Source organism: Girardinichthys multiradiatus, chromosome 6 (genome assembly GCF_021462225.1).
Source record: "Girardinichthys multiradiatus isolate DD_20200921_A chromosome 6, DD_fGirMul_XY1, whole genome shotgun sequence".
Classification (NCBI taxonomy): domain Eukaryota; kingdom Metazoa; phylum Chordata; class Actinopteri; order Cyprinodontiformes; family Goodeidae; genus Girardinichthys; species Girardinichthys multiradiatus.
In genome coordinates, this window is record NC_061799.1 from 36,544,835 (window position 1) to 36,562,423 (window position 17,589).

At 38.0% G+C, this 17,589-nt stretch overlaps 1 protein-coding gene and 1 long non-coding RNA gene across 2 annotated transcripts in view; one reads left to right on the top strand and one right to left on the bottom strand.

The window, feature by feature from the left end:
- Window positions 1-17,589, bottom strand: part of st6galnac5a (ST6 (alpha-N-acetyl-neuraminyl-2,3-beta-galactosyl-1,3)-N-acetylgalactosaminide alpha-2,6-sialyltransferase 5a) — an 87,956-nt gene that overhangs the window by 12,888 nt on the left and 57,479 nt on the right. The window lies entirely within an intron of this gene.
- The window catches only part of LOC124870687, a 59,233-nt gene continuing 57,221 nt past the window's right edge, over window positions 15,578-17,589 (top strand). The window contains exon 1 of the long non-coding RNA XR_007038864.1: window positions 15,578-15,742. This is a non-coding gene — a long non-coding RNA (uncharacterized LOC124870687). The remainder of the gene's footprint in view (window positions 15,743-17,589) is intronic.

Consider the following 17,589-nt stretch of genomic DNA (forward strand, 5'->3'; position numbering starts at 1 on the left):
TAAAAGTAGGCAGACAAATACTTTTGACAATATTGTGCAAGTTTGGTTAAATCCTAACCGAAGGACTATCAGGGCTAATTCGTAAACTCCATGCAAATATTTAAAAAATGTCTGACACATTTTAGAAAAATCTACAGAGTACCAGGTAAGTAAATGTATATTTACGTTACAACTTACACGGACAGGTGTTAGTGGTTCAATCTCCAACTTTAATTAACACTTATTGCTTATTTTCATATATTAGTGTGAGCATTTGCCTTGCTTTGGTTGATTTCAGCCTATTGTATTGTATTGCACTGACTACGCCAAAACAAATTCCTTGTATGTCCAAAAACGTACTTGGCAATAAAGCTTTTCTGATTCTGATTCTGATTCTGATAGCCCTGTGGTTTTAGTTTCTGTTTATCAATAAAAATGTCGTCCCCACCTGCCTGCCTGAAAGAGTTCATGGCTGTTCAACCACCTGGGCTGAACATCTCTGGCTAAAATCAGCAGAAAACCTCCAGACTGTGATATCTGACTTATTCTCTTTAGCCTCAGATGTAATCTCTGCCAAGCGCAGCCATGCAGATGAGTTTCACTGCTGTCATCAGAACACGTCTGGAACAATTAGTAGTTCAGGAAACTGGTCTATAAATATTGCAGTGAAAAAAAAGCATCCAACTGCTCTTGTTCCCTCATTTGGAGAGTAAAGATATTCAGCTTCGAGCTGATGTAACATGGGTAGGATCCTCCAGCTGCATCAGACACAGCTGTGCATTTCATCAAGCCCGCACAGCCTCATCCTGACCAAGATCAGAACAGGTGGGGATGTTTATGCATTAGTATCTGATGGGCTGTTCTTTCAGATTACCCTATTAGCATAAAATGTTGCATGTCTGAAAATAAGCCTTGCAACTGTTTGTCATTCGGAGTCATTAGGTGGTTTTATTCACTAATATCAACCTGCTCACCATATGTGAAGATTTATGAGAGAAAATGAACCAAGCTGAGAAATGGAGAAAAAAACAATATTTCTGCTTAATGCACTCAATTCCAATTTAATGGATTTTCTTATTCAGTAGTTAACCACGCAGCAGTGTTAGCTGTATTATTTTACCAACAGTAAACATGTATTTATAGAATTCCCATCACAATGCGAACATTTCACAAAGAACAGAAATAATCAAATAAAAAAAGAGTAACTCAAGTATTTTACTGCAGGATAAATAGATGCAAAACATATGTTTGAGTCAGCAGGTTTAGGATCTTTGAGAAGATGGCTCATTACCATGATAACTTAGATAAATTAATGTTGCATATAGCCACCAACATGATCAGTCTTAGCAAGGAAAATGTTTGACGCGCTTTACAGTTTGAGTAAAATGAATCTTCATGTCACGCACAATCCTTTTTCAGAGTGAAATAATAATAGACCATAAATTTTAGTTAGTTCTCCTTTGTTTAGCGATTGTTTGTTGAACTGTACTATTGATGTTTTATCAAATGTCCCTTACTAAGATGCAGCTCAACCACACACTTTTTGTAGCCCCGAACAATCCTCAGACTTAATTCTGGCTGGATATTTGACATCTTATCAGAAGCTCTTATTAAAGCTCATTTAAAGCGTTTGATTTCCTGACACAGACCTGGGTTTTAGACAGGGTTGAGGCCGAGCCTATTCCAGCTTCATGTTAGCCTCTTTTGTCAACTTGAAAGACAGTTTTGATTTGTCTATGGGATCCTTGTCCTCTTGGAACACCCAGTTCTGACAGTTTATGATGTTGAGGAACAACCAAGACCAAATAGAAATTACATTGAATTGTCTCTCTCTTGTCTTTCGATGAAATGTTGTGAGGAAAGATTATTTTGTAAGAACTAAAGCAGAGAGAGCTTAAACATGAACATTCGTGTTTTTTTAACTTGTGATGCTCATTCTCACAGTCCTGACCTCATGTTTATTTATATAAATGCTGATTAGTGTCTCTTTGAAGATCAGACAGAATAATGTTTTCTCTCCATTCATAAAGAATGAGTGTTGTCTAAACTGCAATATAATAGAGAAATCTCTAAAGTACAGTTTCTTGGGTTTTGAAAAATATAAGCAGCTCTTACTATGGGACCAGTCATCTGTCTCTGTGACATTTTATGAGCACCTCGTCCTCTCTGTGTAGATTTGTATTTTTCGTGGTCTGTGTGGAATAATAGCATTAACAACATTTTAGATTAAATTGCATGTTTCCATCTATCAGTAAGGTGTAAATGTGTAAATATCTTGTCATATTTAAAATTTTTCTCAATTTGGATATTATTTCCAAAGTCAAATGACGGTGTGTTTAAGTGGCATAGCAGTAGCGTGTGAAACCCATATACAGAGGCTTCAGTCCTCGACGCAGCTGTCCTGGTTCGAGTCCCGGCCCTGGAGACCATTGCTGCATGTCACCTCCGTCTCCCTCTCCACCCCATTACCTGTCTGGCTACATAAAAAAAAAGACAAAACTAAAGGCCACTAGTTCCGCAAAAAATAAGTGGTTTTGGGGTATGCTTCCTGACATTTTTTGCATTCTTTACAGACTTTTGTGGACTTTACAAATAATAATATTAAGTCTAAGATTAGACCACTTTTAGACCAGACAGTTGTGCTTGGACTAAATCAGGCTTCCTCAACTTTTATAATCCAAAGAGACATTTCTGCCCTCAGTCCGCCTCATTAAAACTCGTTCAGAGAAGCAGATGTTACATGACGATTTAAAAAAAGGCAACTTTTTGATAGATGTCTACTACAGAAAAATTGTCATTTTTAAAGACCTACTATTTTTCTTCTGTTTTTAGGTGTTACATTTTAAAGGTGACCAATTATACTTCCTATATACTTCCTTAAATTTGGGATAGGTTTACGGGCTATACAAAACATATAAATTACATTTTTTCCCACAAAATAATTCTCAGATAATGAGATTTATCCTTCTCAGTTTTCCTTTTTTGAGCTCCTTTGAGAATGAGCTGTTTTGGGGCTCTGTCACTTTTATGCAAATTAGTTATACAAAAACAAAACCGAAACTTAGACTCAATAAGTACTTACATTTCTGTCATCTGCAGATTTGCCGTGAACAGTAGGGACTGAATTTTTCTTCAGTCTAAGTCTTTCTACAAATCTTGTCGTGTACTGATGTGAGTTCTCAAAGCAGTCTGTGGTGAAGTGATTCACGCAAACTAGTTCTGTCTTTGGCAATGTGACTGGAACATTGCCCTCAAAAATAAACGAAGCCACTGTTGAGAATTAAAATCATTCAGTTTCATATATGTGTTTAGTTTGCATGTGGGAACATAAAACTGAGATTTAACATGTGTGAGCCTTGAGGAGAGAAGTCACAGGGTCACAGCAGGAGTCAGGTTGGAACAAGGGTGAAACAGAGGTTAGGAAGTTCTCAACAGCTTCAAGCAGTAAATGCTGGCTGTATGGGCAGTAAAACAATAAATGTCGACTTTTGGGCATGGTATAGATAATAAAATACCCACAAGGGGGGCTTGGCTGATTTACAGCGCCAGACTGCATAAAGGGGAGGCTCAGTCAGTAAGTTTTGAAGTAGATGGTATAAGATGTTCTGGCATCTGTGATGAGGCACACATCTCGGTAAAGACAGCCATGCTTTGCTGAAACCCGAGCTCTCTCCTTAAGGCCTTAGGTAATTGTCTTTCTTTGTGTTATTCTGTTTGTATTCCTTTTTGCATTGGAGATCAATGGACTTATTATCTACCAAATTAAACCTGTGTTAATCTTAATTTCCTGCTCTTCATCTGTTCTTTCTCACGACATCCGGACTGGGGTGTTGAGGCTGTATTATGATATCTGGTGGAATTATTTTACCTCAACACCACGAATCATCTCATGTGGGTCTTTGCAGCCAGCAACAAAACATCTGCCTTTTGAGGGTAGCCATTGTGAAGTGCATGTAAGGTAAAACCAGCCGGTGAGACGTGATTCTTTACTGAAAATCAAATGGGTGGAGCTCCGCTTCAGTTGCTAGTCAGGGGTGGGACTCAGGTAACGTTGCAAGGTGCCAGTGTAATTGTGACATCACAATTGCACAGCTTTTAAAACCACGTGTTTCTAAAAAAATAAAGCATTCATTTATACCCAAAAAGGTTTGGATTGTTTGTAGAAGCATTAAAAACCAGAATAGAAGTATAAAAACGATCAAAAAGTGAATTTTGCATTATAGGTCCCCTTTAAGAAAAACAAAAACACCTTTGCATAAAAAGGATGGAAAGATTTTCTTCTACGGGATTGTGATATTTGTGAAAAATTTACAAAAAAGCACATAGTTTCCAAGAAAAATAGATCTAAAAGAATATTACTGGTACTCAGTGTCATTCTGTTATTGAAATTCAACACAATTATTCCATAAAGAAACTGAAAACCTGCTAAAACCTGCATTTGTTATTATATCCATATGTAATAACATTAGTTGGTTCTTTATCATTTTTAGACAAAGCTATTAAGAGTCATTGTGGAAGATCTAAGGAGCCACAGGTTGCAGACTGCTGGTCTAAACCTAGAAAATATACAGGTTGTAATAATGCCGAATAATGAATAGATGTATCACTGACTAAATAAGGTCTACCTCAAACTTTGATGTTGAAATCAGGTTTAAGGCTCACTGGGATCACCCCTACAAGCTTGTAGAATATACACTAGATTTAATGAGTCTGAATCAATAAATGTAAACTTTTTAGACTGTTGCCTTAGAGAGCAAAACCTATAATCTGATCCTCCTGAAACAGAAGGATTGACAATCACAGGATGTGTAAGAATGAGAAGCTCCTCATAGCGTACGTTAGGTGTAGATAACGTTTTTTTTTTTATGAAACGCATAAATCACTCTAGCTCTTTGCTCACTGAAATCCAGGTGGTAATTTGTGTGGTGTGGGTGGTGTAGATTTTAGTGTGGGTGTCTTGCTTTTCTCTGGGAGGAGGAGGACCTTTCCATGGCTGTGCCTAGAGGCATGTTATTTCATAATTCACACAAGACGACAGCTGAGGCCATCTAATTCTGCTGTATTGGACTTTCTAAAATGTGGTATTGATCTTTAAATCATTTCATGCTGAGACATTTTCACTCAGTATGATCAGCAGAGTAATTGGGACCCATAAACGTTATGCTATATTTAAACCAAGTTTATGTGCGCTTATTTTTATGTTTTGTTTACCTTTTTTAAGACACATCATGATATTTCTATAATATTGTCTTCAAGGCCAAATATTTTATATTAGAGTCAAAAATCAAAAGGAAAAATGTGAAATTATGACAAATTACTAAATACAAATCTGCATCTCCACTCGTTTATAAAGTAGATAAGTAATTTTAATACACACTTCCTCTGAATAAATGAAACATTACTTACGCACTAAAAACTGAATGTTAATGACGTTGTTGATATAATGGAACTGTAGGGAAATCACAGGGAAATCACAGAACAAAATGTTTTCTTGACAAAAAAAACATTCTAATAGTACTATATCAAACAGATGTGTGAACTGGTTATTGGCAAAATGGAAAAAGGATTTAGGGAGCCCTTTTGCTACAAAAAAATAAATAAATAAATAATGCAGCAAACCTGGGTAATCTCTGTGGAAATAAACAGGCAAAGATGACATATTTCTCCTCACAAATCATCCATTCTGGGACAATGAAACAGTTTGAGCCTTGGATTTAATAGATAGAATGACCCAAATTGAGGCAAGAGTGAATGCAGGTTATGCATAGGCTATTACAGTTGCCTCAAGCATGGAGTCAGTAGCCAGTTAACCAAAGTGGTTCTGCAGGTGTTGTTTGTGAGCCTAAAGTTGATCACATAACAAATGGTTTTTAAGTCTGTGTCAAAAAATCAATAACTGCCCACTGTAAACATTCTTCCTTCGTGTTTACCCATGATAATTAGCTTCAACAGCAAAATAAAGCAGAGAACATTTGACTCTAGATGGCATCTGACTATTGTAAGTGCCTTTCCATCCACAACGTATCTTAGTCTTGTAGTGAGTATTAAAGCTATGTTCTCAGAACAATGTTTTGACAGCTACATTACTCTAGTGCATTTTTCCTCTTGTGAATAAAACACGGACTAATCATGCTGAGAACAATTAGATTTACACACTCACTGCACTGCTTAATAAGAATAACAAATGGCATCTTGTTTCGAATTTTAGTGTTTTGAATTACAATTACAATTTTTCTTACAAGCAATCATCATCTAGTGAGGTGAATGACAGACAGTCCAGGGTTAACACAAAAAGCTTTTAAATCCCTGGGTAGGGTGCCAGTTTTCAGGTTTACTGTTCTCAGATAACATTTCAGCTTACTTTCTTTTTTTTTTTTTCCACTATTGCTCTTGGTGGAAGACACACGTGTTCTCTCTCCCTCCCTGCTGATCCCTGCTCCTGCTTTTTGTCTGTATTTTTCTCAGAGCGTCGCTTTGCATATCCTCCAAACTTGTAAATTATGGATTGGTCAGGTGGACTCTCAACGTAATTGATCAAATATTTTTTCGACGGGAAGACAGGGTAAAGGAGACCCTCTTGTCCAGACGGGACGTTCTCTGGATACACAATGGATTCTTGGCAGCAGTGGAAGATTGTGTACCTGACTACGATGTCGGTCGCGTAGAAAATGTGTACATATTTGGACTTTTGATAACAGGATTTCTGCTTTTTGGAGTTGGTGGTTACCTGGCTTATCGAGTGATTTACAAAACGCAGGTGGCTGTTCAAAGTGTTCCAAAGCTGCCTGCGATGTTAGATGGAGACTGTAGAATGATCAACACTCAGACTGGAATGTTAAGAGAGCAGAATCACAAGCTGGACACGATTCTTGAACAGAATTGCAGCCTGGCAGCGGTTGGACTCACAGGTTAAAGGACATACAGGTCCTTCTCAAAATATTAGCATATTGTGATAAAGTTCATTATTTTCCATAATGTCATGATGAAAATTTAACATTCATATATTTTAGATTCATTGCACACTAACTGAAATATTTCAGGTCTTTTATTGTCTTAATACGGATGATTTTGGCATACAGCTCATGAAAACCCAAAATTCCTATCTCACAAAATTAGCATATTTCATCCAACCAATAAAAGAAAAGTGTTTTTAATACAAAAAACGTCAACCTTCAAATAATCATGTACAGTTATGCACTCAATACTTGGTCGGGAATCCTTTTGCAGAAATGCTTCAATACGGCGTGGCATGGAGGCAATCAGCCTGTGGCACTGCTGAGGTCTTATGGAGGCCCAGGATGCTTCGATAGCGGCCTTTAGCTCATCCAGAGTGTTGGGTCTTGAGTCTCTCAACGTTCTCTTCACAATATCCCACAGATTCTCTATGGGGTTCAGGTCAGGAGAGTTGGCAGGCCAATTGAGCACAGTGATACCATGATCAGTAAACCATTTACCAGTGATTTCGGCACTGTGAGCAGGTGCCAGGTCGTGCTGAAAAATGAAATCTTCATCTCCATAAAGCTTTTCAGCAGATGGAAGCATGAAGTGCTCCAAAATCTCCTGATAGCTAGCTGCATTGACCCTGCCCTTGATAAAACACAGTGGACCAACACCAGCAGCTGACACGGCACCCCAGACCATCACTGACTGTGGGTACTTGACACTGGACTTCTGGCATTTTGGCATTTCCTTCTCCCCAGTCTTCCTCCAGACTCTGGCACCTTGATTTCCGAATGACATGCAGAATTTGCTTTCATCCGAAAAAAGTACTTTGGACCACTGAGCAACAGTCCAGTGCTGCTTCTCTGTAGCTCAGGTCAGGCGCTTCTGCCGCTGTTTCTGGTTCAAAAGTGGCTTGACCTGGGGAATGCGGCACCTGTAGCCCATTTCCTGCACACGCCTGTGCACGGTGGCTCTGGATGTTTCTACTCCAGACTCAGTCCACTGCTTACGCAGGTCCCCCAAGGTCTGGAATCGGCCCTTCTCCACAATCTTCCTCAGGGTCCGGTCACCTCTTCTCGTTGTGCAGCGTTTTCTGCCACACTTTTTCCTTCCCACAGACTTCCCACTGAGGTGCCTTGATACAGCACTCTGGGAACAGCCTATTCGTTCAGAAATTTCTTTCTCTGTCTTACCCTCTTGCTTGAGGGTGTCAATTGTGGCCTTCTGGACAGCAGTCAGGTCGGCAGTCTTACCCATGATTGGGGTTTTGAGTGATGAACCAGGCTGGAAGTTTTAAAGGCCTCAGGAATCTTTTGCAGGTGTTTAGAGTTAACTCGTTGATTCAGATGATTAGGTTCATAGCTCGTTTAGAGACCCTTTTAATGATATGCTAATTGTGTGAGATAGGAATTTTGGGTTTTCATGAGCTGTATGCCAAAATCATCCGTATTAAGACAATAAAAGACCTGAAATATTTCAGTTAGTGTGCAATGAATCTAAAATATATGAATGTTAAATTTTCATCATTACATTATGGAAAATAATGAACTTTATCACAATATGCTAATATTTTGAGAAGGACCTGTAATCTTGGAGAAGTTGTACGCTCGAGATCTGCGGAAAGTACCAGAGATTTGGTTATTTGGATTCGCAATTGAGACATACCAGTAAAACTCTTAAGTTGGTTGGAAATTCACAACTGCCTGAACCACAACATTTATTGTTTTTCTAAATCCAGCGCCCCAACGTGGCCTTGGCAACTTCTGCTAACTGGCTATCAACAAAATATCTCCTGGAAGTTATATAAACACGATGCTCTTCCCCAGCACTCCCCTACCAGCTGTGTGCTGATAGGACTATGCAGCCGATTGATGAAACTTCCACCTCTCTTCTCAAGGACAATGGCACTTCTATCAGTGTTGACAGTCTAATTCTTGCAAACACACTCAGACTTATATATATTCACATCCTCAAGATTCCACCGTACCCTTGCTAAATCTTTACTTATGTGTGTTGCTTACCCCTGCTGAGATTTGTTGTACTGTTTCAGACTCATTCTGTTCAGAATAGAGTCTGAAATATGATTTTTTCCCCTCCTATCTTACTTTACCTAAATGTGGGATTTCATTACTGTTCATAGATTTTCAGATTTCTCAGAAGAATTACCAGCAAAAGGCAATTATAATTAGTATTTGAAAATTTTACTACAGCTGTTTTTACACCAATTACCAGAGATTTTTAGATTTCTTAGGATTGTATTACAACAATTTCATGCCAGTGAAAGCCAAACATTATTAGTATTTAAAAACTTTGGACCTACCAGTGACCCAGCTTCTCTACTTAGACTTCAGTGAGCGCCCATGACTGTTATTATTTGAATGATGGGACCACAGCTGCCTCATACCAGTGACCTCAAGGATTAATATTATCATTTTTCTTTTAGCACAGGATGAATTCCTTATCACAGAGGACTTAATGAGCTAATTACCTCTATTAGAAAGATTGGACTAGAACCAGCTCTTCCCAGTAAACCCCTAAGGATTATTAATGTCATTTGATTTGTTTTTCTGTGTTTGATTTTCTGTATCATTGTAATGTTGTCCTCGTGTACAGCGCTTTGAGTGCCTTGTTGCTGAAAAGCGCTATATAAATAAACTTGACTTGACTTGACTTGACTTTCTCCTTCTTACTGGGAAAATCTCCATACAAATCTTCAATTTCAAGCTGCCAATTTTGCAATCACTACATATCTCTATTTTGGAAAAGGAAATTTATATTGAGCTACACGTCTGAACAAATTTGTAAAGGAAAAGTAATAGAAAACATGATATGTGCCCTTTAAAGAAAGACTGTATAAGTACAGGTTTATGCTATTGCTTAAGATACGTTTGACAAGATGTTTTCCTTATCTTCCAACCAGCCTCAGACCTCTGCTTCTTTTCAAAGGCAGTTACATCTTTTCAAATAAAAAAATAAAAAACACTCCCAGGGGGGGATGAGGCCTAAACCTGGCAAGGCTAAGAAAAAAAGCCTGCTTGCTTGCTGTTGATTGAGGTGATACTTTGGGAAAAGAAGGTTTATATGTTTAAAAAGGTCTTCAGATGTTCCCTTATACCCTAGCAGAGAGAAAGGTGTACAGGGATACTTTAGGCAAAAAAATCCTGAAATAAAAGATTTTCAAAGGTCTTTAGATCTGGCTTGTATATGTTGTGAGGCAATGAGAAACTTTTTCCTGCCAGAGGAAAGATATTTTATATAGTGTGACTAAAACCTTATTGAAATTCCCTAATTTCTTTCCAAGATTGCAATAACTAAAACTGTGGCAAGGCAAAGAGTTTGCCACCTCTTTGTTGGTGCAGGCTAGGGTTTAAAATTACTGTTAAATGCACACAATTAAAAGTATATTGTTCAAATAAAGCTGAATAGCAGTTTGACTTCAGTTAGCTAAAAAGTATAAACCTGAAAATGAGCTTTAGACTCATGTTTGCTATCACACCATGCTAGCAAGCTAAATGCTACAAAGCTACGTTTATGCTAATCATAACCTAAAAAAATCAAATATCAGAGTACGAGTAGGTTCAGGGAACTTACTTTTCTTGATAAAGTCATAAAATGGAATATAATCCTCAAAATAGGACAGGCAAGAGCAGCAACTGAAACTAAATACCTGAATTTTTTTATTTAGCTTGCTAGTAAGCTAATTGTTACAAAGTTAAGTTTATATTAATGAAATCCTTATAGGATGTTTGCATAAGGTTACCAGATTTTTTAAATTAAATCCAGGGATATTTCAAGCTCAGAGATTTAAATAATTAAATGTTATCTAGATACAATGAAAACATGGGTACAGTTACCGTTTCATTTATTTAAAAACCTTTATTCATAATTAAACAATAAAAATCAAGTGTATTAGCAGGAAAGTGTCTATCCACAATGTTGTTAGCATTTCCTAATAGTAATAAAACAAATAAAGTAATAGCAGTAGTAATGTCTGTCTTGTTAACTCTCCTTTTTCTCACACTCCTGCTCTGTCCTTGCTATTATCTTTACTCTTCTTTCTAAGAGTCTCTCTTTTTTCCCCTCTCCTCTTCTATCAGACATTCACTATTCTAAAACAGAGACATAATATAATAACAATCCTCTCCAAAAACATTAGAACATTTAACATACCAAAAAATTACACTTTAAAAAATAAAATAAGATTTAGTAGTTGGTAGTAGTAGTTTAGTAGTATTTTTAGATGAGAAAGAAGGATAATCCTAATATAATCTTCTTTCTTTAATTATTTTACTAGTTTCCTCAGCTGTTGAAATGCCAAAATTGTTGCGTGCAACATGCGCTTTCTACTCGATTACTGTAATTACGGTCTACACACAGCATTTTTATTCTCATTCACAAAACAATAAAATCCGGGACACTTCCGGGGACAGGAAATCAGGGACATCTGGTCACCCTGTGTTTGTAGAGAGGTCACAACACATCCTCACAGCCCATCTTGGTGGACAATAATGGTGACACATTGAGAAATATTGGAAAACGTTACAATCAAAAGCAATTTCGAAGTGGAGATACAGCAGTTTTAAAGGAAGATTTGAAATTTAATTGGAGAACTAAAAAAAAAAAAAATCCAGATGCCAAAGAGCAAACCCAGTCTGAATCATGCTTGTGAGTCCTCTGTCCTCCAACTGATCCTGATTTGTGACTGTGACTGGTAAACAATAAAATGTCTCTGATCTCAGAAAGTTAATTTTCCATCAAAAATACTTAAATCCTGCAGTAGCTGTGTCTGGCTATCGCACTGTTCTGTTTGTCCTCCAGAGTGTTGGACATGGACATTAGCTAATTTACTACTGAATCAGAGTATTGTTCACAAGCTAGTGTATTAGGAGTCACAATAGACACATCTTAAAAAATTTTTTAGAACAAAACTAAATTATTGATTAAGATTTGGTACATACCATAACATAGCAACTAAAGTAATGATTTAATTTTGTGATTAAAATCTAGTTTTGAAAACACTGCTTACATAGGATGCTGACGCATACAGATCTAAGTTTATGTTAATAATTATGGTGAGCTCTACTATTACTCAAAGCTTTGTATTTTCAAGTATCAATTCCAAAACTCAACTGGACTGTTCGGCGAAGTTTAAAATCATGATTTATGTCTGAAGCATCCTCAACAGGTTGTGGTTGGTGAAGATACTGTATTGCCAAAATTATTTATGCAACCATTCAAGTAATCGAATTTGGATATTTCAACTACTTTCACATCCACAGATGTATACATTCAAGTACCTGAGTATGAAAAGTACACACACAAACATTTGTGAAAGAATGAGTTGCTCTCAGGAGATCAGGAAATTAAAGTGTGATAGGATGCCACCTCAGGAATTAGTCCATTTGTAAAATGCCCTCGCTACAAAATATTTTACCATCAACTGTTAGTGGTATTATATAGTGGAACAACAGAAACTCAACCATGAAATGACAGGGCACTTGATGAGGTCCATAGTATTAGAGGTCTCCAACTAAAGGCCTCCAAACTTGATGTGGCCTTAAGATAAGACTGCTCCTCCACATAGAGAGGAGCCAGTTGAGGTGGCTCGTGCATTTATACCAGATGCCTCCTGGACGCCTCTGTCTGGATGTGTTCCAGGCACGTCCCACCGATAAGAGGACCACGGGATGGCCCAGGGCATGCTGCAGGGACTATGTCTCTTGGCTGGCCTGGGAACGCTTTGGGCTCCCCCCGGAGTAGCTGGAGGAGGTGTCTGGGAAGAGGGACGCCTGGGTGTCTCTACTGAGTCTGCTGCCCCCATGACCCGGTCCCGGATGAAGCGGAAGACAAAGAGTACGAGTACTCCTAAACATTGTATAAATCTTTCAAAAAAGATTTGGAAATCTTACAGAGCAAATCTTGGGCTCAAAACTTAGTAAACTTTGCGAAGTTCATAAGTGTCTGAGGGCAGGTGTCCCGGTCTTGTTGGCAACATAGTGTGTGTTCATCAATGTAGATCAGTGTTACATTTATGTGTTACCAATTAGAGCTGCCTTGCTTTCAATCAAGGATATAAATTGTTGCCAGGTAACCAAATTATAGATGCTCTGATAGTACATTGAATCTCTTAGATAAATATGACTCACTAACATCTTTTATCAAGAGGCCAAATGTTGTTGGCAAAGAATCCTCCCACCTGGAAAGAACGAGTCTCCTGGCTAAAAGAAGGGAAAAGGCAATCACACTTAGCTCACACTCACTGAGAGAAATAACAAGTGGAACCAAGTGGAGAGGATATACTTGTATATAGTAGTTTGTTCACATATTTTAGAGAAATCTCAACAATAGCTTTCTAGAGGCCTCCATAAGTTTTATATGGTTTGCAGCATTTTATAAAAAAAAATGTCAAGCTCTGTGAGAATACAACTACTGACTGTCGGCTGCTGATTTAAATTAATCTTCTAATTTTACCAAACATGTTTCTTCTGGCTGGAAGTAATATTGATGTAACCAGTGGCCCATCCAGAGTCCTGACTTCAGTCTGATAGATAATCTGTGGAGCGAGCTAAAGGTTAGGGTGATGGCAATGATCTCTTCCAAATGTTAAGACTTGACGTTTATCATCAGTTAAAGTTAAAATATAAGTAAATATGAGTATAAGTAAAAATACAAAACACTTTCCTGTCAGAAAAGAACTTCCTGGTTAAAAGAAAAATTTTAATTTTATTCTCTCAAGGGTACATGTCCAAACTTGAAAACCAGAAATTAGCCAAAACATCTTTTCCAACTTTAAAGAGAAATATAGTTTCACAAAAGGCTAAACTGAAAACAAACTGAAGCATGTGATTAACACCATAAATTCATTAGGAAAACAGAACAAAAACCAGACCACTAAAATAAACGTTTATATTTAAAACATAGTAATTGATAAATACACAAATAAATAAATAAATATTTTTGTTCCCCATTATGGTTTCATGTCTCCCTATAATCTAAAATACTAGCAGACTGTTCAAACCTGGATAACTCTACACTGACGCCCTCAGTTTAAGATTTCTGAAACTTTTTTCTGGTAATGAAAAAGCCTCGTCATGTTGTCATGAACTCAATATCTGGGATCGTCTTGTCTAGTGAACTGGATGTATTGTTACATCAGTAATTCAGATAGACACAAGGCTAAGGCTTCCTTATTTAGTATTAATTATAATATAATCTAGCTATGAAATGCTACCACAGTTTATTGAGAATTGTAAATAGATCATAGGAATACCTGTCTGCACTGTTTCTATCTTCCTTGTATGTATCTGTTACTCTTGTGATGGACCTTTTTTAGACCCTTTTACAGCTTTCATAGCCTCCAGCTGAAACACTAAACTGGGTAAAGCTGAAAAATTGAAATGATTAGGGCAGCATTTCATGTACTACACTTTTGAAAAGTACTTTATATCAAGCCTTCAGTTCGACTCCTACAAATCATGCAGAATGCTTTATCCTTTTACATATTTGCTTCATTTCTCCCTATTCCAATCTTTCATCCAACGATGTGCTCGCTGTACAAATCCACCAAGAATTTATCATTTCCTGTGTGGGCAAACAACCCACACCTTCTGATTCAACCACTGAACAGTGGCTGAGTGACAGCATAATGGATGGTGACATTGCACTTTTTTTGTCCAGTCATTATCTTTATTAGAGTCTGTGCATGCACCCGAACAACAGGCTAGACTGAAAGCGATGTTATTGCAGCTGAAGCACAAACTTCTCATTTTCATTTAATTAAGACGGGATCCAGGTAGTCCTGTCTGGAACATGATGATTTGTTCTGATGGGTAAACAACAAAACAGTGCCTCTGGGCTTTAATATCACAACAGCACCATCCCTGCATGCACACCCTAATTTTGCAAATTAGAAACTTCAAAGCGTGGCATCTTGTCATAAAGCAATCTGCTGCGGATGCGTAGAGGCCCTAATCAGGAGCCATGTGGCTAATCTCACTTAAGAAGTCTTCCTCATTTCCTTGTTTTTGAGCATGCTAATGAATAATGTGGTGTGAAATGTCAAGCTCTAAGCTTCAATTGCTGTCTTTTAAAATGACAGGAGGGTAGCAGCGAGCGGGATGTCACATTTATCCCTGTGGAGCAATGTGATGTTTACACAGTTTGGTATTGCAAATGCAGCTAAAGCTCCTGTTTAACTGTTGGAAAAATGTATATAAGTTATCATTGCTTAGTTTAAACTATGTTTATGTTTGAAGTTTTACTATAGTGAAGATGATTCCTGTGATTGGTTTTAGTGTGGAAAAAGGATTTGTGGAAAGTTAAGGAATGCGGTCTGGAGTGGATCAATCCCTGGACATGACAAGCTTATACCATATATGGGAATGACCACTCTTCTAAGTTGAAATCTCTGTAAGAATTGGCTGAACCAATTCCCGCTTTTTGCTTGTTGGAATGTGAGTTGTAAATAAAAGGCTGGTGCAAGGATTTTCTCTTCGTGAGAAGGAAGTCGCTGTTTAACAGAGGACTGTCTCTCCCGTGCAAGTCATACTTACTTGGTTCATTTGTGCCTTATTTTACACTTGTCTGTAATTATCAACTTTCTAACTCTAACATTTCTTTGGTCCTTCGAGCCGGATTCGCTAGAAATCTGCCGCCCCGGGGCCCAGCGGTGCGTGTGGGGTTCCAGTCTGCGCAGCCTCCAGAACGTCTGGAGAACAAAAATCCTGCAAAGTGAATTCTGTGCTGGTAGCCGCCAAATTGACTGAGGGGCTCTGGGAGGTGGATCAACGTGTTCTGACAGACAGTGTGAACGAACACACAGGTAAGACAGAACCAACTAAGTATATAAAAAGAAATATGCAAGCCGGTAAGCTTGGCGTTAGCGCTAGATGAATACGCGAGTCGGTATGCTCGGCGTTTTGAAGAGGCCTGATAATAAACAGGGGGTGTGTGTATGAATGCAGAATCACATGATTCACTCAGTGAGACAACCCGAAACCTTGCTGGTGTTAACATAAAGTTGTTAACAGCTGAGATGTGTCATGGCGAATTCTGATTTGGATATTAGGTGCCATCAAATCTCAGTCTAAAACCCCTGCAATCTCCGAGAGTAGAACTCAAAGCGGGAAACCAGATCTGTTAGATAAAAAAAAGAGCGGAGTCCGAATAATAATAATAATAATCTAGAGTAAATAGGATAAAAGTATATATAATAAAGCACAGAGAATAAAATAAATAAAACTCTTGAAATTGGGAACTGCGTCCGGATGCAGCCCCCGTTAGAACGGGAGTTTAGACAGAGAGCAGATTATACCATCATTAACCAGACTAAACAAAAAATAGGGGAGCCAATCATTGAGTATAGACTGAGAATGGAAGAAGTGTTTAAAAAGAATAGTGGACTGCAACATGATAATGCTGATGACAGTCCTTTTCAACAGCAGTTCAAAAATGCCCTCCAGGCAAATGCTTTACCTGAGATTCATAACTGGGTCACAAAACATAATATTGATCTACACCTCCTCGGTTAGCAGTTGGCAGAACTGGGCAATGCATGTTGACAAGGTGGTCAGTGGAAAGAAAAAACAACCCCCTACTGATACCTTCTATGCTGAACATGAAATATTTTATGCAGGACCAGTAAGTAGTGGGAGGGGTAGAATCAGAGGAATTTTCAGAGGAAGAAGAGACCTTATAGGGCGTGGATGGAGGCAAGTGCGAGGGAGAGATGATGGAAGAGATTATGTATGCTGGGTTTGTGGACAGCATGGTCATTGGGCTACACACTGTCCAACTGGACAACCCAGTCAACAATGACTGGATAAGGGAGTCAGAATGTTGTTAAAGAAGGAAAAGCGGAAGTTGATGAGGACAAGGAGATGATAGACATTCCAGCTGCATACATGGATAAGCTGAGATCCTCTCCAAGTACAAAAGCATATGTCAGTCTACATGAGATACTAACTTCACCTACTGGAATGTTTAACGATCTAATTGAATATGTGAAACAACTGACTAACATAATAATTAAGTTTTTCAACAGGTGATGATCATCCAGGAGGAATGCAGTGTTCTAGGAAATGCAATTCATTTATTAACAATACATTTTTCTTCAATAGGTGGAAGCTGGAGAAATAACGTCACACTGTGTGGAAGTTTTGTTGACTAATCATTGGTTGGATCCATGAGACATTATGCGTACAGACCAAATGATCAAAAACGACCCAAGACCAAATGACCAAGGTTCTGACAGACTTATGAACCTCACTGACATGACAATGATAACCTGACACTTCTCCAGACTGGACGGACCCAAAAGACAACACCTTCAAGGTGGACCCCACAAACACCACCTTATTGATCCTTGGTGGATAAAAAAGAATTGAAGCATTCAAAACAAACCTAGTGGAAACAAAAGGGGTTATGAGAAAACAATGTGCATTTTAAAAATATACAAAGAAGATTATATGGGAATTTCTGTAAATGAAATTGCTCTGATAGAGAAGTAACTAAGTACAATTTATTTGTACAACACATTGCGGGCAGGGCAATTCCAAGTGCTTTACATTATAAAAAATACAAAATCCTAAAAACCATCAAGTGGATATTAATGACAGCCATGGGGGAAAAGTTGTAATTGTGTGAATATGTGTGAATGGGAATGATTTC